This window comes from Tursiops truncatus, chromosome 2 (assembly GCF_011762595.2).
Source record: "Tursiops truncatus isolate mTurTru1 chromosome 2, mTurTru1.mat.Y, whole genome shotgun sequence".
NCBI classification, from domain to species: Eukaryota; Metazoa; Chordata; class Mammalia; order Artiodactyla; family Delphinidae; genus Tursiops; species Tursiops truncatus.
Window position 1 is genome coordinate 32967755 of NC_047035.1, and position 25241 is coordinate 32992995.

The following is a 25241-nucleotide window of genomic DNA, read 5'->3' on the forward strand; positions in this document are numbered from 1 at the left end:
CCACTTCCGGTCCTGTGACGGGCTGAAGGGACAGCCCCAGTCAGGGTATACAAATGGACGACGCCATCTTGTACGGAAGCAGTTGGGGGCAGGTGGTGCCTCCCGAGTTTCTCCACTGCTGAACAAAAGATTTGTTAAAATTGGAAAACCTTAACATCTTTTCAGATAAGTGGTGTTTTTGTTTTTGTTTCCAGGTGATATTTTTGTTTGTTTTGGTTTTAAAGAAAGAAGCCTCTGGAACCCTTACAAATGCAATCTGGGACATCTAACTGTCCTTACTAATTAGCTCCAGTAGTGTTTCTCCACTGCATAGATATTCTTAACTGTTAAATGATGAAGGTAAATAGAAGAGACACTTGTTTAAATAATGTATTCCTCATTAGCAGCACATTTTATACTATAGCCATTATAATAATTTATGCCATCTTTTATAACAATAACCACAATACCTTCCATTTATATTTAAAAACTTTCATTCACCCAGTCTATCAGCAACTGTTATTTGTGAGGCAGCTAATGTGTGCTATGTGCTGTTGCTTTGTCACAGAATGTGTAAAATAGGAGAAATGAGACGTGCATAAACAATATAAGGGATAATAGCTGCCATTTGATGACTGTGACCACAGTGTGCTAGGAACTTTGCAAAATGTTTTACATATTTTGTCTCATTTAATATTCATAACCTCATGAGACAGTAGTATTATCAGTACCTCATCACCAACCCATCTGAAGAATGTCCATGAGCTGATCACTCACACCCACAACCCCTTTCCCACACCCTGTCTTTAAAAACCTTTCCCTGAAAGCCATCAGGAAGTTCAGATCTTTTGAGCCCTAGCTGCCTGGACCCTTGCTTGGTGTCTTGCAATAAATGCTGCACTTTCCTACAACACAATCCAGTGTCAGTAGATTGGCTTTACTATGCGCAGGTGAGCGGACCCAAGTATGGTTGGGTAACAAATGTAGTGATTACTCTTAGTGGAGTAGTGACTCTGGAAGAGAACATGGGGAGGTTCTTGAAGTGCTAATAATGTTCTGTTTCTTAATCTGAGTGCTGGTTTACATGTGTGTTCAGGTTGCATATTTATGTTGGTTTTCTGAATGCATACATACATCAATAAAAAGTGATGGTTTTTTTGGGGGGGTTTCTTTTGTTTTGTTTTTTTTAATGAAAATAAAGGAGTGAAAAGTTTATAAGCCCAAAGAAGAAAGAGAACAGGAGAGGCGATAATAGCAGTCAAACAAATATCAGTATAATTTTAGAGGATAGAAATTAGATTAGAATGGAAGGACATATCATTTGAGGGATCCCATAATAAACTGTCTACATCCATAAGCAATCACCCTACATTTAAGGCCCAGTCAACAAGCCCCATCTATGCATAAATAATTTCCAGTCAACTTTTTAGTACTTCACTCTGTCTTAGTCCCTTTGGACTGTAATAACAAAATACCATTGACTGGGTAGCTTATAAACAACAGAAATTTATTTCTCACAGTCCATGATCTACGTGCTGACAGATTTCTTGTCTGGTGAGTGCCTACTTCCTGGTTTATAGACAGCTGTCTTTTCACTGTGTCCTCACTTAACCAAGGGTAGGGAGCTCTCTTGGGCTTTCTTTTTTATTTTTTTACACACCACACAGCATGTCAGATCTGAGTTCCCCAACCAGGGATTGAACCTGCATCCCCTGCGTTGGAAGGATGCAGTCTTAATCACTGGGAAGTCCTCTTGGGCCCCTTTTATAAGGCACTAATCCCAATCATGAGGGCTGCACCCTCATGACCTAATCACTTCTCAAAGGCCTCTGCCTCCTGATACCATTATGTTGGGAGTTAGTTTTCAACATATGAATTTTGAAGGGACACAAAACATTCAGCCTATAGCACTCTTAAATATGAAAAGACATCCAAGACTCACCAGTGATTGCAGGATTGTCTCCAACACTATTAATTAACATTTACTAAGGAACATGTATAAACTCTACACCCAGTATTTTAAGCACACACATACTTTAAAAACAAAGATTTAAGAAAATTAATTTTAATTTAGGCCATTGAGCAACTTTCTACATACTGAAAAAAAAATGCTATCATACGGATCTCATTTTCTGACCACATTACAATTAAGTTGGAAATCAATAATAAAATGATTGTTTTTAAAACTCCATATATTTGGAGAATTTGGGGTTTTTTTTGCAGTACACGGGCCTCCCACTGTTGTGGCCTCTCCTGTTGTGGAGCACAGGCTCCAGACGTGCAGGCTTAGCGGCCATGGCTCACAGGCCCAGCCGCTCCACGGCATGTGGGATCTTCCTGGACCGGGGCACAAACCCGTGTCCCCTGCATCGGCAGGCGGACTCTCAACCACTGCGCCACCAGGGAAGCCCCTGGAGAATTTTTTTTAAAAAATCTTAGTAATTTAAAGCTCAGAAAAGAAATCCCAATGGAAATTTATAATATTAGATTTGAGAAGTAATAATAAATACTATACATATATGAAAATTTATAGGATTCATGTAAATTGATAACGTTATATGCTTTTTACACTAGAAAATAAGAAAGACTAAAAATTACATAAGTGATCAGGTAATACATTAGAAAAAACAAAAGAATACATCCAAAATACTAGAAGGAAGAAGATAACAAAAATCAGAGAATAAATTAATAAAATAGAAAAAGATGTTATTCATATGGCCAACAAAACTAAGGTTAGATCTTTGAAAACACTAATGAAAAAAGTTCTGTGAGATTGATCCAGATAGAAGAGAAATAACAACAAATAAATAATACTAGGATTAGAAGGGGGAACATAACAAAATACAGCAGAGATATAAGAAATTAGAAAATGTAATGAATGACGTTATGCCAACAATTTATTAGACAAGAGAATGAAAAGACAAAACACAGACTTGGAGGAAATATCTGCAAAACACATATCTAATAAAGGACTGTTATACAGAATACAGAGAGAACTTTTGAAACTCAACAACCCAATTAAAAAGTGAGCAAAAGATCTGAATAGACATTTCAAAGAAGTTATATGATATCCAAAATAAGCATGTGAAAAGATGTTCAACATTGTATGTTATTAGGGAATTGTAAACTAAAACAATAATGGGATACCAGTATTTCATTGATTCTGTAAATTCTGTTAGAATGGCTAAAATCCAAACACTACAATGCCAAGTGCTGACAAGGATATGGAGCAACGGAAACTCTCATTCATTGCTGGCTGGAATGCAAAATGGTACAGCCACTTCTGAAGATACTTTGTCAGTTCCTTAACAAAGCTAAACATAGTTTTGCCATACAATCCAGCAATCATGCTCCTAGGTATTTACACAAATGAGTTGAAAACTTAATCCACACAAAAACTTGCACACAAATGTTTATAGCAGCTTTAGTCATAAATTGAAAGCAACCAAGACGTTCTTCAATAGGTGAATAGATAACAAAACTGTATTACATTCATACAATGGGATATTATTCAGTGATAAAAAGAAATTAGCTATCAACCCATAAGAAGACGTGGAGGAACCTTAAATGCATATTGCTAAGTGAAAGAAGCCAGTCTGAGAAGGGTACATACTGTGTGATTCCAACTACATGATATTCTGGAAAAGGCAAAACTATGATGACAGTAAAAAGATCAGTGGTTGCCAGAGGTTCCTGGGGAGGAAGAGAGGGGTGTATAGGTGGAGCACAGAGGGATTTTAGGCCAGTGAATCTATTCTGTATGATACTGTCATGGTGGATACATGACATTATGCATGTATTAAAACCCATAGAACTGTGCAGCACAAGGAGAAAATCCTAAACTATGGACTTTAGTTAGTAATAATGTATCAATATTGGTTCATCAATTGTAACAAACATACCACACCAGTGGAAGATGTTAATAGAAACTGTGCCTGTGTGACAAGGTGGGGGGAGTTGGGGGGAAGGCATATGGGAACTCGTGCTTTATGTTAGAATTTTCTCTGAACCTAAATCTGCTCTAGTAATAAAGTCAATTAACTACAAAAAAAAAAAAAAAAAAAAAGAGAGAGAGAGATCATGCTGTGAACTGCTTGATTTATCTAAAAATGGTTTATTCATTTATTTATTGATTCCAAGGACAACTTAATGCCAAGCATTAGGACATCACGTACAGAAAGTTTAAGAGGAACTGTGGCAGAAGTGCTAGTGGCCTACCCAATATCCATTCTCCTCTCTACTTAGTAACAGAAGTCAGGGTATTAAATGCACTAACAAATGCATTTTTCTGTCTCCATTGTGAATAATTATGGTGGCCATGTGACTACGTTCTGGCCAATGAGGTATAAACAAGTTTTTGCATTGGACTTTGGGTAAAGTTACTAAAAAGGGGGCGTTTTTTGGTGGGTTTTTTTTTTTTTTTTGCCTTTTTGTCATTACCCTTCTACTTCTTTCTTGCTGAGACTAGGACCTGATGGCTGGCACTCCACAGCCCTCTGCCACTGCAGTGGCACCTTGAAGATGGAAGCCAGGTACCTAGAAAGGTGGAGTGGAAAGGAGGAAGAAGCCTGGACCCCTGATTCCCTCTATAGTCTGTACTAACCCTGAACTGCCTACCTCTGGACTTCTTTTACATGAGAAAATAAATTAATTTTTTTAAGCCATGCAGTCAAGTCTTTGTTACTAGCAATAGAACCCAATCCCTAAGTGATACAGGACATGAAAGATACTAATAATGAATGCATGCCACCCAGGTTAACTTAAACCTGCTGAATACAGTGCCCAGTAGATGTACAATAAAGGTGGATACCCTGGGCTTCCCTGGTGGCGCAGTGGTTGAGAATCTATCTGCCTGCCGATGCAGGGGACACGGGTTCGTGCCCCGGTCCGGGAAGATCCCACATGCCATGGAGCGGCTAGGCCTGTGAGCCATGGCCACTGAGCCTGCGCGTCCGGAGCCTGTGCTCCGCAACTGGAGAGGCCACAACAGTGAGAGGCCCGTGTACCGAAAAAAAAAAAAAAAAAGTGGATACCCTTTACTGGATTTGTTCAGTGTCTTGAAGATAAAGGTCAAAACTTTGAGGAACCACTAAATAGGCTCTTTCTGAATATCCTATTTCCTTCCATTGAAATTCTATTGCTCCTTTCTGCCTGCTGGTCACATCTATAAACTTTTGTAATATTATTAGGTACTATACAGATTATAAAAATATGTAGCTATGCACTCAAGAAGCTTACAAGCTAGTTGGAACCACAAAAAGACTATTTGTCAGCAAGTGAGAAAAGGTATCCTTTTTTGGTGGTTTAGAGAATCAGAACTTTTTTTTTCTCTTAAGGAGCTGGAATGAGACTACCTCTTGGGAAAGATGCCTGAATTCATTTAGAAGAAATTCATGAAGCCTCCTTAGAGTGAGGGTGAGACACATACATCCCCCAGTGAGACAAGTTCATCTAACAATAGGGGTTGAAAGACTGAAAGGCTGAATCTTCCTGGGAGAAAGATACCTCGGAGGAGACACTTTGGGAGAGAAAGAGTGTTTAAAGTGTTCTGGGATGTGAGTTTAAGTTCTTTATGCGGGGTCATGGGGGGGTGCGTGTTATGCAACTTCATCTTCTCTCCCTCCTAGGTAGGTTTCCCTTAAGTCTATATTGTTCTCTAGTGCTTTTGTTCCAGTAGATTCTTTAGAGGAATTTGAATAGGTGTTGAATTTTGCATCCAGGTTTGCAAGAGGAAAAGACAAAGGTTATTTTGGGTTTTCTGGAGCTGGGGGAAAAGTGTAGACTCTGGCCTCTAGATCACAGAGAAAAGAGCACAGAAAGAGAACTCCAGTTAAAGGTGACGGACTGAGCCACATATAAGTCCACTTCCTCCTGAAATTCCTCTTAAAAAATGGGAAAACACAAAGCTTCAAGGTAAAAAGATATAGAAAAAGATGAAGGCCACCCAAATGAGAAAAAACAGAAGCTATTTACTCAGAACTTGCTGTGGCAGGGAGTCAGCCATCACTTCTGTTTGGCAAAGACTCAAAGGCAGGCAGAGAAATGGGAAATCTTTATAGTGAAAACAAGGGAAGGCTTTAGATATTCTCTGAATGGAGTTCATTGTCATGGGGAAGCTAGGGATACGCTAAATGGGAGCCAGGCTTCTTCTGTGATTGTTTTGGCTTTCTCTGTTTGGTCCTGTGTTGGAAGTGGGGGCAAGATATAAGGAAGCTGACTCACTGACACTTCTGGGCTGACTGCCCCAGAGGCTGGTTGCCTGCCGTGGAGATTAGGGGTCAGTGTTCTATTGTCATACGTGGTATGGCTATTTGTCCATTTGTATAGTCAGTCTCTCACGGAACAGGACATAAAATCACTAACATTTTGGAAGCTGGAAAGCAGAAGGATGGTGGGAACTGACTTAGCAGACTCATCATCTGTCAAAGGACAGGCTAAGAGCAAGCCTGCTTTGTCCCAGAGAACCACCAAAAGACTCTAGAATTGGCAGCACCAGGTACCTCAAGAAGCAGGTAAAAGTTGGGACTAAAAGCACAATAATTGGTTAAAAGTCTACTTCGGAAGCAGACCACCAGCTCCTCCCTAGCTCCCAAGTCACTCCCCTACGGGCCCCTGCAGAAGGTTTAGGATTGATTTCCTGGAGAGGGTAGAGGTTACCCTCTACCTCTTATCTAGTTAAGGATAGGGGTGCCATGCTAGTAATATGAGAATTCAGTGAAAATCACTTCTTTCGAGACTCCTGCATTACTCTCTCACATCAGCAACCAATATTAGAAACCAAGTGTTGAAGAAAAATTTTCAGATAATTTTGATATGAGCATGTATCAAAATTTCATTATCATCTTGCAATAAGGAAGAAGCTCTGTAGTAGGATATGGGAGAAAGTGTGAAATACTTTTAAATGAACCAAAAGATTACTGGGAAATTGGAAACTATGCATTGTTTTAAATATACTCTTGCCACTTATCAGATTCTATGGGATTTATGCCTTTTACTGACTTTGAACTGTTTTACAAAACTGAAGAGATATAAGCTAATTTGTAAAAAAAAAAACTAATAGTAATGCAAAAAATTATTGTCTTTATATTTGCAAATAAATTCTGTTAGGTGAAGCTTCTATTGACGTCCCTGCCCCCGACACCCTCCAATAAGCAAGCTTTGCATCTATTAAGAAAATTGGTTTCAACATTTCCCATGGGCTTAGATACTTGTCTGGTCTTTGGATGTTCCTTTGAACTGACTGCAACATCTTTTCCCATTCCCTCATTAATTAATGAGTTAAATTAAATCTTTGACACATTCATTTCATATCTGCACCTATCATGATTTTTTTAAAACTATTATCCTTTAAGAAGTTAAATTCAAAGATTTACTTTTGGTAGGGATATCTGAGAGGAAGAGATTGGTTAGAAAATCATTTTAGAGTAGATACAAAAAAGAAAAGTATATTTGGTAAAACTCACTATACTCTTAACTGAAGGGTGAGTGGGTGCATAACTGGTTTCTCAGAAGTTATAATCCCATTAGTTGTGAGCATTTAATCAGTAATTCTAATTTCTTCCTGGAAAGAGGCTGTAAATTACATTACGCAAAAATTGCATCTTGGCCCTAGTTTGGACTTTTTTCTTTTACAGATGATGATTCCCAAATCTCCAGTCCAAAGCTGTGTCTCTAAATACTTATTATACCAATGCTACTCAAAATACTGGGCTGAAATGAGCAAATGACCTTGCTATGGAATGTAAATCAGCATTCTGCTTCCTTCACTGAAAAATCTTCCAACAAAAATGTGAAGGGAACTTAACATTGTGCTTGCTGACATAGGTAGTTTATACTTTGGCACAAGCTTTTATCTTGTTGAGGATTGATAAAAACAGACTGCACATAATGGTGGTATGTACCAAAAATGGAATATCATTCAGCCTTAGAAAGGAATTAAATTATAATACATGCTTCAACATGGATGAACCTTGAATACATCATGCTAAGTGAATAATCCTAACACAAAAGGACAAATAATGTATGATTTCACTTATACGAAGTAGCTAGAACAGTCAGATTCATGGTGGTGGCCAGGGGCTGGGTGAAGGAGGGATGAGGAGTCATTGTTTAATGGTACAGAGTTTCAGCTTAGGATGATGAAAAAGTTCTGGAGATAGTGATGACAATCGCAAAGCAATATGAATGTAATATAACTAATGCCACAGAACTGTATAATTAAAAATGGTTAAAATGGTCAATTTTAAGATATTTTATACATTTATTTACCTGCCACAATTTAAAACATGATTAAAATGATAAATTTTGTGTATTTTGCCACAATTTTTTAAAATTGCATGCTAGCTAATCCAGAGACTACACTTTGAATTATGCTATATTAGACTCCAGGTTTCTCCAACTAAATTTATCAATCGCAACAGATTTTTTCACTCACTACAAGCTACCTCCTCTCTACTCCCCACTCCACATATATTCTACCTCTTTCTCCACTATTCATTTGGTTACTAATACTGGAAACCTGTGAAATATTCTAGGCTCCTTCCTCTCCCTCATCTTTTTGTATGTAATCTAATAATGGTTGTCTAACTATGCTGATTGTAAAGAAATTGTTCCTCAGCTTCACACCCTCCGACCTCTGCTCTCTCTTTTGGTGCTGGGCTAGGTCTCTGCAATTCACATATTTCCTTTGCCAGCCTGGCTCTCCGTTAGGTTCTGCCAATAGTGGGAGATCAGAGACAGAAATAAGGGAGAAAGGACTTGCTCCTTCCTGTTCACTTCCTTTTTCTATCATTGTCACCCAGGCAACAGTTCTTCATGCCAGCAGCAGCGGTTGGTTCCAGCTTTGGACTTCTTTCCATATTCCCAGAAGGAGGCTTATCACATTCCTCAGAGATACCAGTACCAGCCAGCCAGCCAACCTCCTCAGCGGTCTGAGTCCTGACAGACCTCGGGACTCAGGTCCCTCCTCTGAGCCACTGAGGTACCAGTATAAGGTCAGTACAAGGCAGCATGTTCTCCTCAGGGTCTGGATTCCACCTCTAAGACCCTTCCTTCAAGTGCTTGGTCCCAATAACCCCAACCTTGACCTTTTATTTCTCCATCTACTGCTTGCAGTTACTACTTTCTCTGTTTCACTTTCCCTTTTCAATTCTCCAACACCTGTGATAGCTCTAATAACTCTTTGTGTTAATTTCCTCAGATAACTGCTGCAGTTTCTGTTTCTTTATTGAATCCTAATACAGAAAATAGTCTAAGAGTGGTTCTAAGAAACAGACTTTCAGATATAGGATTTCGGGTTGATTTGGTCATATCCTTAAATTCAAACTCAATGTTGAGCAACTCATCAACGGGAAATGAGACGTAATGACATCATTTTATCACCTTTAGTCATTTGTGTTGAAGTGCCCACTAACGCAAATGCTTTGGAGCCATATTTGACTGATGGTAATGGTGACTATACCAACTGTAGGCTGGGAGTGACTTTATTTGCACGCACTGAAGAACTTACATAAAGAAATGAAAAGTTCAAGTCATTAAACATTCAGTTCAAGGCACGACAAAAGCTTCTACGGCAGCCCTAAAAGAACCCCTTAGTTTTTGCACCTGAAGGCTAAATCAAACATAAAATTTAATTGTGCAGGTTTCAGAATTACAACAGAAGTTGATTTCATAGCCTTGCCAAAACTCTAGTGAAAGATGGAGCATTGTTTGGGAAGGGTATGACACTGAAACTTGGAATGGGGACATTAGGAACACAAACAAAGTTAAGATTCTAGAATGCCCAAATCTCTCCAGTAGAAACAGCCCTTCATCCCTTGCTTAAAAGTCCTGTAATTATATCATCTGCAGGATGTCTATGTTCCCCAAGTTTCACTCCAACCACTCATTGTTAGCTGTAGATCAGGGTTTCTCAATGGCTGTGGATAATTCTTTGTTGTGAGATGTCCTGTGCATTGTAAGATATTTAGCAGCATTCTTGACCTCTATCCACTAGATCCAGTAGCAGCTTCCCCAGCCTGAGTTGTGACAACCAAAAATATTTCCAGACATTTCCAAAGGTACCCTTAGAGGAAAAAATCATCCCCAGCTGAGGACCACTGCTCTAGATCCATAACCAGGGTCAGATCGCAACATTTTCCACGGTCTGTCTGGGAAGAAATGACTTGTACTTAATGTTGCAATACTTTGCTGATTTATATTTGAAGAAACTTGGAGAATATGTGGAAGAATGGATTCTTCCTTTCCAAGAAGGAAATAAATAAAGAAGACAGAATGTAATATTAGATTCGGTTGAACAGTTGATGTAGGCACTCATCACAATTCTAAATTTACTGTGTTATCTGTGCAGCTGGAAATGACTCTAACAGTTGGTTGACTGAAACTGCATTTTAGTAGTGGCCTATATTCAATAAAGTTGAAATGCAAAACCTTCCTGGCATACTTAGAATGAATCCAAAGGCTTAAGGAGATAGAAATGTTGGAGTGGATCTATCATGTATGAATTGCCACCCCCTCACTCTCTCATCTGAGAAATCCCAGAGGACACTCCCTTCTCTAAAGCACTGAGAAATACATTAGTGAATGGGCACCAGTATCCTTGTAAACTATTTGGTGACTGTTTCCTGTAGACAGGTTTCACGAAGGGAGAAGTTATAGTTGAGATGGGTTCCCTGATTGCAGTGGAGATGCTGGGATCTTGAAGTAGCAGAGGTCAAAGACTGTGAGTGAAGAGTCAATGTATGGACTTCCTTCCAAAGAGTACAGCAAGGAACGAGGAGGAAAAAAGAGTCACTTTACAGTGTTGAAACTTGACAAACGCTACCTCAGCCAGGTTATCAAGGCAGTAAGTCATGCTGACAGTACATACTTGCCTAAATAAACTAGGACTGCCATAACAAGACAGCTTGGACTGGATGGTTTAAAGAACAGAAATCTATTTTCTCACAGTTCTGAAGGCTGTGCCAGCCAATTCTGTTTCTGCTGAGACTTCTTTTCCTGACTTGTATATGGCTACCTTCTCACTGTGTCCTCACATGATGGAGAGAGAGAGCCCTCTGGTATCTCTTCTTATAAGGGCACTAATCCTATTGGATCAGGGCCCCTCCATTATTACTTCTTTTAACCTTATTACCTCATATAGGCCCTATCTCCAAAAACAGTCAAATTGGGGCTTAGGGCTTTGACATATGAATTTGGGGCGAGGGGACAGGGGATGACACAATTCAGTCCATATAATACCCTTGATATAATGTGATGAAAATGCACTTTACCTCTGTGGCCTTTCTCCCAAAAACACATAACCCCAGTCTAATCATGAGATAAACATCAAACAAATCCCAGTTGAGTGACGTTCTACAGAATACTTGACCAGTACTCTTCGAAACTGCCAAGGTCATCAAAAACAATGAAAAGTCTGAGAAACTGTCACAACCAAGAGGAACATAAGAAGACATGTCAACTGAATGTAAAGTGGATCCCCTGATGAGATCCTGGAACACAAAGGTAATCTGATGTATGGATTTTAATAATAATGTAATGATATTGGTTCATTAATTATGACAAATATACTGTACTAAGATAAGATGTTAATAATAGAGGAAATTGGGTATGGGGTGTATAGGAACTCTTTAATCTACCTTCACAAGTTTTCTGTAATCTGAAATGTTACTGGAGTTCCACTTATGGTATGTCCTAGTAAGCTCCTGTACTGGACTAGACATGGACTCTAGACAAAATACACCACAAGCCAACTCTCTGAAGGCACTGGGAGTGAAAAAAGAAGCAGATAGATTCTGACAGGAGGTCAATCAACACCTACAAGATAGCAATAGCATGGGATGAATTTTCTATGTTTTATAATAGTCTTTAACCTGAAGGCAGGCTTCATCCAGAGTTACTTAGAGTGCTAAAACACTGATAGAAAATTCATAGTCTTTCTGAAAAACCAGAGGAGAGAGTTGGAGGGACCCACAGCTGCTGGACAGTGAGAGGAGAATCCAAGAAAGGAGTGAACTAGACAGAGGGAGCCACATAATTTGTGTTTAAACACTGTTCAACTTCTGGTAAACCGCTGAATTGCATATTTTCAGGGCAGACTGCAAGCAGCCCAACCAAAGATAAAACAACTGAACTGAAATTTGTGCTGCAGCCCAAAAACAGTTTGCAGTTTGAATCATCCCTAATGGCATGTTAAAACAAACAACCACCACAACAAAACTGACACTCTTTAAAAAAAAATAACTATCAGACATCTAATAGAGACTAGATAGAATTTAGTCTCCACAACAATTCAAAATTACTTGACATATGAGGAAATAAGATGATGTATTACATCTTCTCAAGAGAAAAGACAATCAACAGAGAGGGATACCAACATAATACAGTTGCTGCAATTAGCGAAGTTTTTTTTTTTTTTTTTGCGGTACACGGGCCTCTCACTGTTGTGGCCTCTCCCATTGCGGAGCACAGGCTCCGGACGCACAGGCTCAGCGGCCATGGCTCATGGGCGTAGCCTCTCCGCAGCATGTGGGATCTTCCCGGACCGGGGCATGAACCCGTGTCCCCTGCACCGGCAGGTGGACTCTCAACCACTGCGCCACCAGGGAAGCCCTAGCAAAGATTTTAAGCCAGATATTATAGCCATTTTAAATGATAAAAAGGAAAAATGTCCATAATGTACAGAAGGATAGGACATCTCAGAAGACAAATTGAAATGATAGAAAAGAACCAAATGGAAATTTCAGAACTAAAAAAAAAAATCTAAAATAAAAAATTCACTGTAATGCTGTGGAGCAACTAAGCCCGTGTGCCACAGCTACTGAGCCTGTGCTCTAGAACCCGCGAGCCACAACTCCTGAAGCCCGCACACCTAGAGCCCATGCTCTGGAACAAGAGAAGCCACTGTAATGAGAAGCCCGTGCACCATAAAGAAGAGTAGCCCCTGCTCACTGCAACTAGAGAAAGCCCATGCACAGCAACAAAGACCTAACACAGCCAAAAATAAATAAATAAATTTATATTAAAAAAAAATTCACTGGATAAAAATAACAACAGAGTAGAGTTGACCAAAGAGTCAGTTTAACTTGAAGACAGGTTAATAGGAATGATCCAATATGAAAAACAGAAATGAAAAATCATTGGAAAGAAAATGAACAGAGCTTCAGAGGTCACAGAAAACATTAAAAAAATCTAATGTATATTAAACTGGAGTCTCAGAAGGAGAGGAGAGAGAGAAAAAGAGACAGAAAACAATATTTGAAGGTACAATGATCAAATGATCAAAAATTTCCCAAATTTGTGGATGGACATACATTTACAGGCCCAAAGATTTCAGTAAATCCCAAGCTGTGTAAATTCAAAGAAAACCATGCGTAGGCATAGTATATTCAAACTGCTGAAAACCAGAAAAAGAGCATGTCCTGAAAACAGCAAGAGAAAAATGACTCATTACATACAAGAGAATGATGAATCAAAAAACTACTAATTTTCACCAGAAACAATGGAGGACAGAAGACAGTGGACTGACATTTTTTAAGTGCTAAAAGAAGACACTGACAACCCATAATTCTATACCTAGGGAGAACATCCTTCAGAATGAAGGCAAAATAAAAACTTTAAGATTAAAAAAAAAGTTTTAAGAATCTATCACCAGCAAGACTGTTACTACAAGAAATACTAAAGGAAGTTCTTTGGACTAAAAAGAAATGGTACCTGGCATAAAATCAGCTCTTTAGGAGGAATGAGGGGCATCAGAAATGGTATATATCTGGGTAAATAGACAAGAGATTTTTTCCCACTCATAATTAAAAAACAAAAACAAAATCGTATGACTGTTTAAAGCAAAAATTGTCTTGTTGGCTTTATAACATTTGTAGCTGTAATACATAAGATAACTATAGCATAAAAGATGGGGAATAGAAAATTGATCTGTAGACTTGCAAGTCTTCTACATTCTATGTAAAGTGGTAAAATATTAACTAAGTAGACTGGGAAAAGTTAAGGATGTAGGGCTTCCCTGGTGGCGCAGTGGTTAAGAATCTGCCTGCCAATGCAGGGAACACGGGTTCGAGCCCTGGTCCAGGAAGTTCCCACATGCCGTGGAGCAACGAAGCCCGTGCACCACAACTACTGAGCCTGCATTCTAGAGTCCGTGAGCCACAACTACTGAGCCAGCATGCCACAACTACTGAAGCCCGCGTGCCTAGAGCCTGTGCTCCGCAACAAGAGAAGCCACCACAATGAGAAGCCCATGCACTGCAACGAAGCGTAGTCCCCGCTCGCCGCAGCTAGGGAAAGCCCACACACAGCAATGAAGACCCAACACAGTCAAAACTAAAAATAAATAAAAATTAATTAATTAATTATTTTTTAAAAAAAGTTAAGGATGTAAAGAGAAATACCTAGAACAGGGACTTCCCTGGTGGTGCAGTGTTAAGACTGGCGGAGTTAAGTCTCCACGCTCCCAAGGCAGGGGGCCTGGGTTTGATCCCTGCTCAGGTAACCAGATCCCACATGCATGCTGCAACTAAGAGTTTGCATACCACAACTAAGGAGCCTGTCTGCCACAACTAAGACACGGCACAACAAAATAAATATTTAAAAAATAAATAAATAAAAATTAAAAATTTCTAAAAAAAAGAAATACCTAGAACAACTTTTTAAAAATATGTTTATTTTATTCATTTATTTATTTGGCTGTGCCAGGTCTTAGTTGTGGCATGCGGGATCTTTTAGTTAAGGCATGTGGAATCTAGTTCCCTGACCAGGGATCGAACCTGGGCCCCCTGCATTGGGAGCACGGAGTCTTACCCACTGGACCACCAGGGAAGTTCCTAGAACAACTAACTATTAAAAATGTAATGTAAAGAGGTATAGCTAAAAAGTCAATAGATAAATTAAAATTAAATTTTAAAATATTTAAATAGTTGAAAAGAAGACAAAAAGGAAAAAAAGAGGCACAAAAAATCAGAGGAGACAAATAGAAAACAAATGATAAAATAGAAGGCCAAAATCCAAACATGTTAATAATTACATTAAATGTCAATGTATTAAACACTTCAACTGACAGGCAGAATTGCTTCATAAAAAGGCAAACTACACTATTTACTACCTATAAAATATACACTTAAAAATATAAAGACAGATAGTTTGAAAGTAAATAGATAGAAAAAGACATGCAAACAGTAAGTGTACGAAAGTGGAGTGGCTGTATTAATATCAGATAAAACCGATTTTAAGATAAAAAGTACTACAGGAGATAAAAGGGGGCATTTTGTAATAACAAAAGGTCAATATATTGGAAGACATAACAATTATAAATGTGTATATGCCTAATAACAGAGCTTCCAAATATATGAAACAAAAATTAACAGAATTAAAAGGGAGGGGACTTCCCTGGTGGCGCAGTGGTTAAGAATCCACCTGCCAACGCGGTGGATATGGGTTTGATCCCTGGTCCAGGAAGATCCCACATGCCGCAGAGCAACTAACCCATGTGCCACAACTACTGAGTCTGCACTCTAGAGCCCGCGAGCCACAACTACTGAGCCCTTGTGCCACAACTACTGAAGCCCTCGCGCGTAGAGGCTGTGCTCCGCAACAAGAGAAGCCACTGCAGTGAGAAGCCCATGCACCGCAACGAAGAGTAGCTCTCGCTCACCACAACTAGAGAAAGCCCGTGCACAGCAACAAAGACCCAATGCAGCCAAAAATAAATAAATAAAATAAATTTTAAAAGGGAAATGGACAATTCCATAGTCTTAATTGAAGATTTTAACATATCTCTCTAGGCAACTGATAGTCCAACCAGGTAGAAAATCTTCAAAGACATATACGAACTGAACAACACTATCACCTATTTTGTCATAATTGATATTTATAGAATGCTACACCCAACAACTGCAAAATACACTCTTTTCACGTGCAAATGATATGTTTACCAGGAAAGACTGCATGTTAAGCCATAAAACATATTTTAAACATTGAAATTTTAAAGAGTATTTCTCTAACGATGGAATTAAATTACAAATAAATAATAACATTCTAAGAAAACTCAAAATATTTGGAAATCAATCTACACACTTCTAAATAATCCACAAGTCAAAAAATCAAGATAAATTAGAAGATAATGAAAATAAAACATTTGATATTTGTGGGATACAGATAAAGGAGTTTTTAGAGGGAAATTTATGGTTTTAAATATTTTACATTCAAAAATAAGAGAGACTTCCCTGGTGGTCCAGTGGGTAACACTCCATGCTCCCAATGCAGGGGGCCTGGTTCGATCCCTGGTCAGGGAACTAGATGCTGCATGCATGCCGCAACTAAGAAGCCCATGTGTCACAACTAAGACCTGGTGCAGCCAAAATAAATAAATATTTAAAAAAAAGAAAAAAACACACAAAAGGAAGAAAGAGCAAAAATCAACAATCTAAGTTTCCACCAGGAGGAATTAGAAAAACAAGAGCAAATTAAGCCCAAGGAAAATAGAAGGAAATAATCAAGATAAGAGTAGAAATCAACAAAATAGAAAATGGGCATATAATCCATGAAAACAAAGGCTATTTTAAAAAATTGATCAATAGGAATCACAAGCCTCTAGCCAGATTGATCAAGAAAAAAAGAGAAAAAAGAAAAGAAAGAGGGGAGAGGACAAAAATTATCTCAGGAGTTTAAAGTTGGCTTAACATTTGAAAATCAACCCATGTAATTTACCCGAATCATGCCTGATTTACAGATATTCTGCGCCAAAGAGAAGACACAGCTGTAGCATTACAGCCCCCAATAGGAGTTTCCTTAAAAGACAGTGGTGAAGTAAATCCTCCCAGTGGGCAGATCTTCAAGAAATACACTTGGTTGTCCACTTTATCTGAACTGAAGAATGGCCAGAACACACCTACCCTGACTAATGGGCAGTTGCTTACAGCTTCACAATACGCTTAGGGAACTGGAAAGAACAGCAGCATTGGAAGGTAAGTAGAAAGAAGGTATGGGGAAGAGGTATGTGAATGGACCTCTCAGATAAGCAGAATGTAATATGTGTCTCATAAAAATGCTCACAAAAGGGCATCCACTGCAGAGGAGGCTGTCAGTCAAGTGGACAAATGACACTTAGTATGAATATCACTTCATTTCTTTCTCCAGACACAATAGTGTTTGCTCAATGAGCTCAAGTACAATGTGGCCAAGTCGTGTGGACTCAGCAACATCAACTTCCCCTCAATAAGTCTGACCTAAGTAAGCTCCTCAGCAAGTCTAACACACCTATGATAAATACTGACTGGACCCTCAATACGACACTCCTAGGGGAAGCAGTCAGCCCACTGGTAGCAAGTTGATTACACTGGACCCCTTATATAACAGCAATTGTCCTTCCCAGAATAGACATATATTATGGGTATGGATTTGTCTTCCCTGCTCATACGGTGCTTCTGTCAGCATCACTATCCAAGACTTGAACAGAATGCCTTATTTACTGTAATGGTGTTTCATACAGGGTTGCTTCTAATGGGAAGCATATTTCACTGTAAAAGAAGTGTGACAATGGGCTCATGTCTATGAAATTCATTGATCTTTCCATATACCTTATTAACCAAAAGCATGTGGCCTGATGGAGTGCTGGAATAGCCTACTAATGGCTTGATTTCAGCACCCTTGCCAGTGGGGACATAGCATCTTGAAAGACTGGGATCATCTTATAAAATTCAATATATTCTTTAATATATAGTGCTATTTCTTCTACAGCCAGAATGCATGTATCCACAAATCAAGGGTTGGAAGTAGAAATGGCTTTTCTCATTCTTATACCTAATAATCCCCTTCCAGAATTTTTACTTCCCATGTCTGCAACTTTGAATTCTGTTGGTTTGGAGGCCTTAGTACCCAACAGAGTAATGCTTCTACCATGAAACACAATAACAGTTCTTTTGAATGGGAAGTTAGATGCCCCCCTAGCCATTTTGGGCTCCTCATGTCACAGAACCAACAGCCAAGAAAGGATTACTCAAGGGAATTCCCTGGCGGTCCAGCAGTTAGGACTCAGCGCTTTCACTGCTGGGTCCCAGGTTCAATCCTCAGTCGGGCAACTAAGATTCCGAAAGGGGCACAGCCAAAAAAATAAAAGGATTGCTCAGCTGGGTGAGGTGATTGATCCTAATTACAAGGGGGAATTGGGTCTCTGTTACACAGGTACCCAAGAGTTTCTCTGGAACCCAAGAGATTCTCTGGGAAGCCTTTCAGCACTTCTACATCTAATAGAAAAGATTAATGGAAAATTAGAGCAACCAGAAAAAAGCAGGACCCTGAAGGGCATTTAGATTCTTCAGGAATGAAAGTCTGGTTCATCCCAGCAGCTAAAGAACTCAGGCCAGAAAAAGAGGTTCTAGGTGAGGGAAAGGAAATAATGAATGGATAGTGGAAGACAACATTTATAAATGTCAGTTATGGCCTTGTGACCACTTACAGAAATGAGCACAGTAATAGCTATGCATATTTTCTTCCAGCTTTTTATGTGTGTACATAAAAAGAATCTCTCTCCTGATTTTCCCTTATTATCTTACATAAGGACTGCTGATGGTTGTTAACTTTACAATTTAGTCTTTTTTTTTTTTTTTTTGGCCATGCCGCATTGCCCTCAGCAGTGAAAGCACAGAGTCCTAACCACTGGACTGCCAGGGAATTCCCTACAATTTAGTCTTTTGGTTTCAATCTATGCAGATAGGACCTTGGACTGAATATGAGAAGTAAATAACATTGCCTATATATAGACACTGTAACTATAACTCCATGGCAAGCATTCTTCCTGCCTCAGGACATTTGCATTTGCTATTTTCTCTGCTTAGAAGGCTCTTTCCCCAGATATCCCTGAGGGCTTCTCCTTGACCTTTTAATCTTTATTCAAATATCACTTTTCTCAGTGATGCTTTCTCTTTCCACCCTATTTAAACCTCAAAGTAGTTATCATCATTTAACATATTATATATATTTACGTGTTTACCTTATTGACTTTCTGTGCTACACTCCCTTTAGGAAGTAAGCTCTTGAAGGGCAGGGACTATTATCCAGCTTGTTCACTGCTATACCCTCAGTACATAGAGCAATGTAGACATGCAAGAGATATTTGTTGACTATGCAACATTATGTTATGCAGGAATTTTAAACAATGAGGTAGAGTTATAAATACTAAACAAAACTGTTATTCATGGTTTCCTCTCAGACATTTGGGGAGAGCATAAATATGGATTTTAACTTATTACCTAAGTTAAAATTTTTTTTTCAATGTTGGGAGACACGAACATATTTGTCAACTTAGGGGGAAAAGCCAATAGAATTGGATGGTTTGGTTAATATATAGGAGAAAGGATAATTAATTGAGCAAAGTATGTGAGGAGGTAACGTGAGATGGTTCTACTGCACAGTGAAAGCACTGTGCTTGGATAAGAGGAGTGATAAGAGGCCTCCATGAGGAGGCCTGAAATTGAGGGAGTTCTCAACTGATAGCCTCCGTGATCCTTGTGAAACAGTTGGGTAGGCCAAGGCTGAGGGCAAGGGCTTGGAGAGTAGGCTCAATTTGTGAGTGTTTAGGAGAGGTGGCATGGTTATGTTAACATTATTTTATTTAATCCTCACAGCAGTCCCATGAGGTATTATTATCTCCACTTTACAATATTATTCCATTTTACAAATACAGAAACAGAAGCACAGAAATTATGTAATTTGCAGAAGACTGCACAGCTGATGAACGATGGAGCCATTTTAGGAAGCTCTAACCCAGGTCTCTCTGACTTCAATCTGTCTTGGCCTCACATACCTCAGCAAAGAAGTGGAAATGGTCTCAAGCTACACCATCCTCTAACGTAATGGTCCCCACAGTGGAGGAGGATAGGCACATCCTGGGTGTGCGTGATGGTATACTGGGATATTAACAAAAAATGTTAGATTTCTATTTATACTTTTTAAGTCTAAAACAATAATAAAGAAATTCAGCTTTGCTACTATTTAACATACAGCTGGACACTGGCATCCTTATTTGGTCTGGATGCCAGCTGGCTATGAGTCATTTTGGTATCTTCAGGGAGACATAGGAGCTCCGCGGTGCAAATGGATTGGTAGTCCTCACCCATATTATACTTTTTGTGCTTAAGCGATGACATCAGTATGTTCATTTTTATAGAACCAAGACTTTTATGTAGCAGAGTGTTCATAATACAGTGGTCTATGGTGAAAAGGGGATTGCTGACAAAGATATTTGGCTTCGCTCAGATATTCGCTAAATGTTTCTTGTCAGAGTATTAAAATAGTTGTCAGAATCTACAAATAACTTACACTTTTCTTTTTTTCTGCTGGGGAAGACAGTGGTGAGGGATAACGTATACTTTTCTTTTACAAAAAAATGAGCATTTGAATTTGTTAACTTTTTCAAATGTGGATGATGTTAATGATGATAAGGTGGCTGTCAGTAGTATGCAACTCTATAGATACTGAAAAACAATGTTTTAAACTCTTTTCCTTCAAGATAAAGTTGATAGTGTAATGAGTGACAAATAACTGCTTTTTGAAAGCTACTGTAAATGAATATTTTGAAAAATGATATTTAGAAGTCTTTCTATTTTGGTAGGGGTGTTTTTTTGCCAAAAAACATAGAAGTATGTCACTTATAAAATGTTCATATTTGCATGCCTAAAACCTTGGAAATAGTTTTCTACTGTGTTTAAGAATCTTACGAATAAAAGAGATCCAGTGAATTTTAAATATATTTGCTAAAAATATAACATCTTCTGATTAATTTGCAAGTGTAACTGATTGATATAGAAGATAAAAATTAACTAGATGAATTTCAGTAAAATTCATCGGGACTGAAAAATTAATTTCATGTTTGAGTAAGCCCAGCCCGCTATTTTCCGTTTGCATCCTTTGTATTTTTGTGAGTTTCATTTCCATTAAAACGAAGTAATAAAGTAAACAGATCATAGAGGCAAACTTCAGAAATCATAAGATCATAGTGTGTTAAACCACCATTTCAAAAATAAAGCAGTCAGATTGCTCTTGCTTAAAAAAAAAAAGTTCATGGGAGCAAAAAGCGCTTTTCGTATAGAAAATAAACAAAATTTATATTTTAAAATAGTGTGTTTATTTCAGCTTCATCTCATCCTTTAGTTTTTAAATTTTTTTTTGCGGTACGCAGGCCTCTCACTGTTGTGGCCTCTCCCGTTGCGGAGCACAGGCTCCGGACGCGCAGGCTCAGCGGCCATGGCTCAGGGGCCCAGCCGCTCCACGGCATGTGGGATCTTCCCGGACCGGGGCATGAACCCGTGTCCCCTGCATCGGCAGGCGGACTCTCAACCACTGCACCACCAGGGGGAAGCCCTAGTTTTTAAATTTTTAAACCTTTTTTGTGATTTAAAAATGTACAAATATATTAGGACAGTATTACATTATATACATACAACATGGGTGTATGTTAAATGTTGAAAGGAGAGTTTGCGATAAAAAATTTATAGATCATTGTTCAAATACATCATGGTTTCTCAACTTGAGCACTATTGACATTTTGGGCTGGAAAATGCTTTCTGTGGGGGCTGTCCTGTGCATTTTAAGATATTTGGCAGCATCCTTGGCTTCAACCCACCAGATCCCAATAGCACCCTTCCCCCCACAGTTATGACAATCAAAAAACTTCTCCAGACATGACAAATGTGCCCTTAGGGTAGAGTTACTAGATTTAGCAAAACAAAAAAGCAAAATAAAAACAAAAACAACAGGACATATATTTTTCATCCCCTATTCTTTATTTATCTGAAATTCAAAAATTAACTGGCTTCGGGCTTCCCTGATAGCTCAGTGGTTAAAAAACTGTCTGCCAATGCAGGGGACATAGGTTGGAGGCCTGGTCCGGGAAGATCCCACATGCCGCGGAGGAACGAAGCCCGTGCGCCACAACTACTGAGCCTGTGCTCTAGAGCCTGCGAGCCACAACTACTGAAGCCCGGGTGCCTAGAGCTCGTGCTCCGCAACAAGAGAATCCACCACAGTGAGAAGCCCGTCCACCGCACCTAGAGAAAGCCCGCGCAGCAAGGAAGATCCAACGCAGCCAAAAAAAAAAAAAAAAATTAACTGGCTTCTGGTGTTTTATCAACACCCTCCCCCGCTGAGAACCAAAGTGCTAATGTATTATTATGCCTATATTACTCTCTACAACCTTGCCTTTCTCTCAGCCTCACCCTACCTTCCAAACTCTTCCACTGTGCCCTCTAGAACTTATTATCCACAGCCTGCAAAAGCCCCTGCATTGTCAAGCTTTCTCTTCAATTTCTTACCTTTATTAAAATCTGACTCTCCCTTGAGGACACTATTTTCCTGTTGCCCCACCCAAATGGTGCTGTTTATACTCTCAGGTTCCACATACCTCTGGGATGAGAGCTGTACTGAAATTTGGGAGAAGCAAAAAATATAACTGGTGTTTCCAATGGAAAACTATGCATTCTTTAGAGCAGACCTTTCCACGTTATCTGATTCTAGCTTTTTATTGCTTTGGAGGTATTTTACAACTTCTGTAAACTGTATTTAACTGGTAACAAGGCAAAATAAATTCTGTCCAGTGGAAGCTCAATTGACTTTCCTTAAAAAATAGAAACTATCCCATTCTCCACCTTCTTAGTACTAAACATATAATCCTACTTTCACCAGTACCCATCCTGTTTTCCTTCCCTCCTGTTTTAATGGAGGGGTTGTCTTTCCTCCTAATTAGGGCCAAATTCTTTTCCTGTGTTTTGGATTCCCTCAACCCTGCCTCCTCAGAACTCTTCCCTGTGGACTACACAGTCTGGTTTCATCTATATATCTTTTTCAATTTTTTTTTTCCTCTGAATAGGACCCTCAATGGTTTTAAACATTCTTTTTTTTTTTTTTTTCTGTTAAAGAAAACAAAACAAAACCCTTCCTGGATCTTAGCTTCCCTTCTAGCTACTCCTCTAACTGCCTTCATTTCCTTTCCTTCCACTCACTGTTCAGCCAGTTCTCCTCTGGGGTCCTGCGTTATCACACCCATGAAGGACCTCTGATTGAGATCACTTATGTCTCACTGATAAAATCTTAGTGTCAACAAATCCAACATTTTTCAGTCATCTTATTGACTTTCCAACAACAACTGACACAATCTGACCACTCTCCCTTCTTGAAATGCTCTCTTTTCCAGCTTCCATGACAGTACTCTCCCAGTTTTTTTCTTATCCTTCTGACCACTCCTTCTGACTCCTTGTAAGTATATCCTCCTCTATCCATGCATTAACCCCAAGCATCTCTCAAAGCTCGGTTCTAGGCCTTCTTTTCTTTTCTTTCCAGTTAATACTTCTGAATATTCTTGTCCATGCCTAGGACTTTACCACCACCTCTTTATCAATGACCTCTGCCTTGACCATGCATCTGAACTCAGGTTACTTATCCATTCTTCTTGGAAGTCTCAGAGGCATCTCAAATTCAATGTATATATAACTGAACTCATGATTTTCTCCCTCAAAACTTAGCCTTTTCCAGGAGTTTTATTTCAATGAACAGTTATACAAAAACCTAGGCCCTGATGTCCCTCAACCCCTAATCTCTCCAATCCATCACCAAATTCTATCTTTTTATATTAGATCCATTTACTTCTAACTCTACTTTCACTAGATTTGTCCAAGCTACCATCTTCTCTCCCTGTGTACTCCTGTAAAATCTTCCTAATCATCTACTCTAATCCACTCTCAGCCCCCTCCATCCTTTCTTCTCATAGTAGCCAAAATAATCCTATAAAATGCATATCTGATCACATAAGCCCCTGTTAAAAACCCTTCGGTGACTCTTAAAGACCAAAATCTTCAACATGGCCAGGCCCCTGCATAATCTAGGCTGCATCCTCATCTGATATCATGTTCCATTCCAGCCGTGCTTCAGCCACAATGAGTGCCTTCTAGGTCTCCCTCCACCCCCTCTACCCCCAGAGACTTTGCATGGGCTGTTGCCTTTGCTTAGAACACGGCCACCCAACTGCCCACTTGGCCACATTCACACCTGCCTTTCCTTCAGATCATAGCTCCCCTCAATGCCTCTAATAGGATTCTCCCATTTTAATCTCTCACCATCATCATCATAATAGCTAATATTCAGACATGTTTACTACACATCAGTCACTGATCTAAGGGCTCTACCAATAAGAATTTGTTATATATGGAAACTGAGTTACCACACACTTTTATGTACCATAACTGTAATTTTCCTCATGTGTAACATAGAATAATAATACTTTCTTCATAGGGTGGTTGAGAATATAAAATGAGTTAATATGTGAAAAGGACTTGGAACAGTGCCAGCTACATAATAAATGCTCAATAAATGTAAATGTTAGCAATTGTTAGTATTGTAATCTTACATTGACTGCATGATTATTTGATTAAAGTCTGTCTCTGTCTCATAAGTACTATGAACATTGGTCAGGGTCTTCTTTTTTTACCCACTATTATATTCCTTGTGTCTTCCTAGGGCATTGGTACATTGTAAATGCTCAAAAACATTTCTGGAATTAATGAATAATAATTTGTGTCCAACCATGCAGGATTGTTACAAAGCTTAAAAAAAGTATGTGAAGTACTTTTTAAAACTACATAGGCATATAGAAATATTAAACATTTAAATGGTAAACTGTGATGGTAACTGTAACCATAACAGGAATCTTAGGAAAGGAAAACTAATGTGGCCTAAAATTGTTAGAAAAGAGGCTTGTGGAAGAAGAGGACTTCAAAGTATATATAGGATTTGCATGTATGAAGTGGACCTCAAAATATGTATAGGATTTGGTAGAGTAGTGTGAGCATATACGTATGCAGGGAAGAATGGGCTACCAGCCTACTTGGTGGATGTGTGATGAGGAGTAACAGGAAATATAATTATAGATACAGTGGAGACAAATCATGGAGGGACTTGATAGGCAGATAAAGGAGTCTGGACCTGATATGACAGAGAAGAGAGTATTGACCAGGCACATTTCAGGAAGATTCATTCACCTATCAACTAGTGACCAGGACCTCTTCTTGATACTGTAGATTCAATGGTAATCAAAACAAACCATGAGGGACTTCCCTGGTGGCACAGTGGTTAAGAATCCACCTGCCAATGCAGGGGATGCAGGTTCGAGCCCTGGTCCAGGAAGATCCCACATGCCGCGGAGCAACTAAGCCTGTGCGCCACAACTGCTGAGCCTGTGCTCTAGAGCCTGTGCCCTGCAACAAGAGAAG

General features: G+C 39.1%; 1 protein-coding gene and 1 long non-coding RNA gene across 4 annotated transcripts in view; one reads left to right on the forward strand and one right to left on the reverse strand.

Annotated features, from left to right (window-relative positions):
• The window catches only part of EXD2 (exonuclease 3'-5' domain containing 2), a 93568-nt gene that overhangs the window by 59517 nt on the left and 8810 nt on the right, over window positions 1-25241 (reverse strand). The gene's annotated exons all lie outside the window — the stretch shown is intronic.
• On the forward strand, window positions 71-24478 carry LOC109547772 (uncharacterized). 3 transcript variants are annotated; one of them, XR_004525037.2, is made up of 6 exons: window positions 71-339; window positions 5316-5534; window positions 8781-8972; window positions 11286-11481; window positions 16715-16949; window positions 19667-24477. It is a non-coding gene; the product is annotated as an uncharacterized lncRNA (long non-coding RNA). The 3 variants fall into 3 exon arrangements; XR_002173717.3 differs by having other exon boundaries at window positions 71-5394; window positions 19667-24478; XR_002173716.3 differs by having other exon boundaries at window positions 71-5534.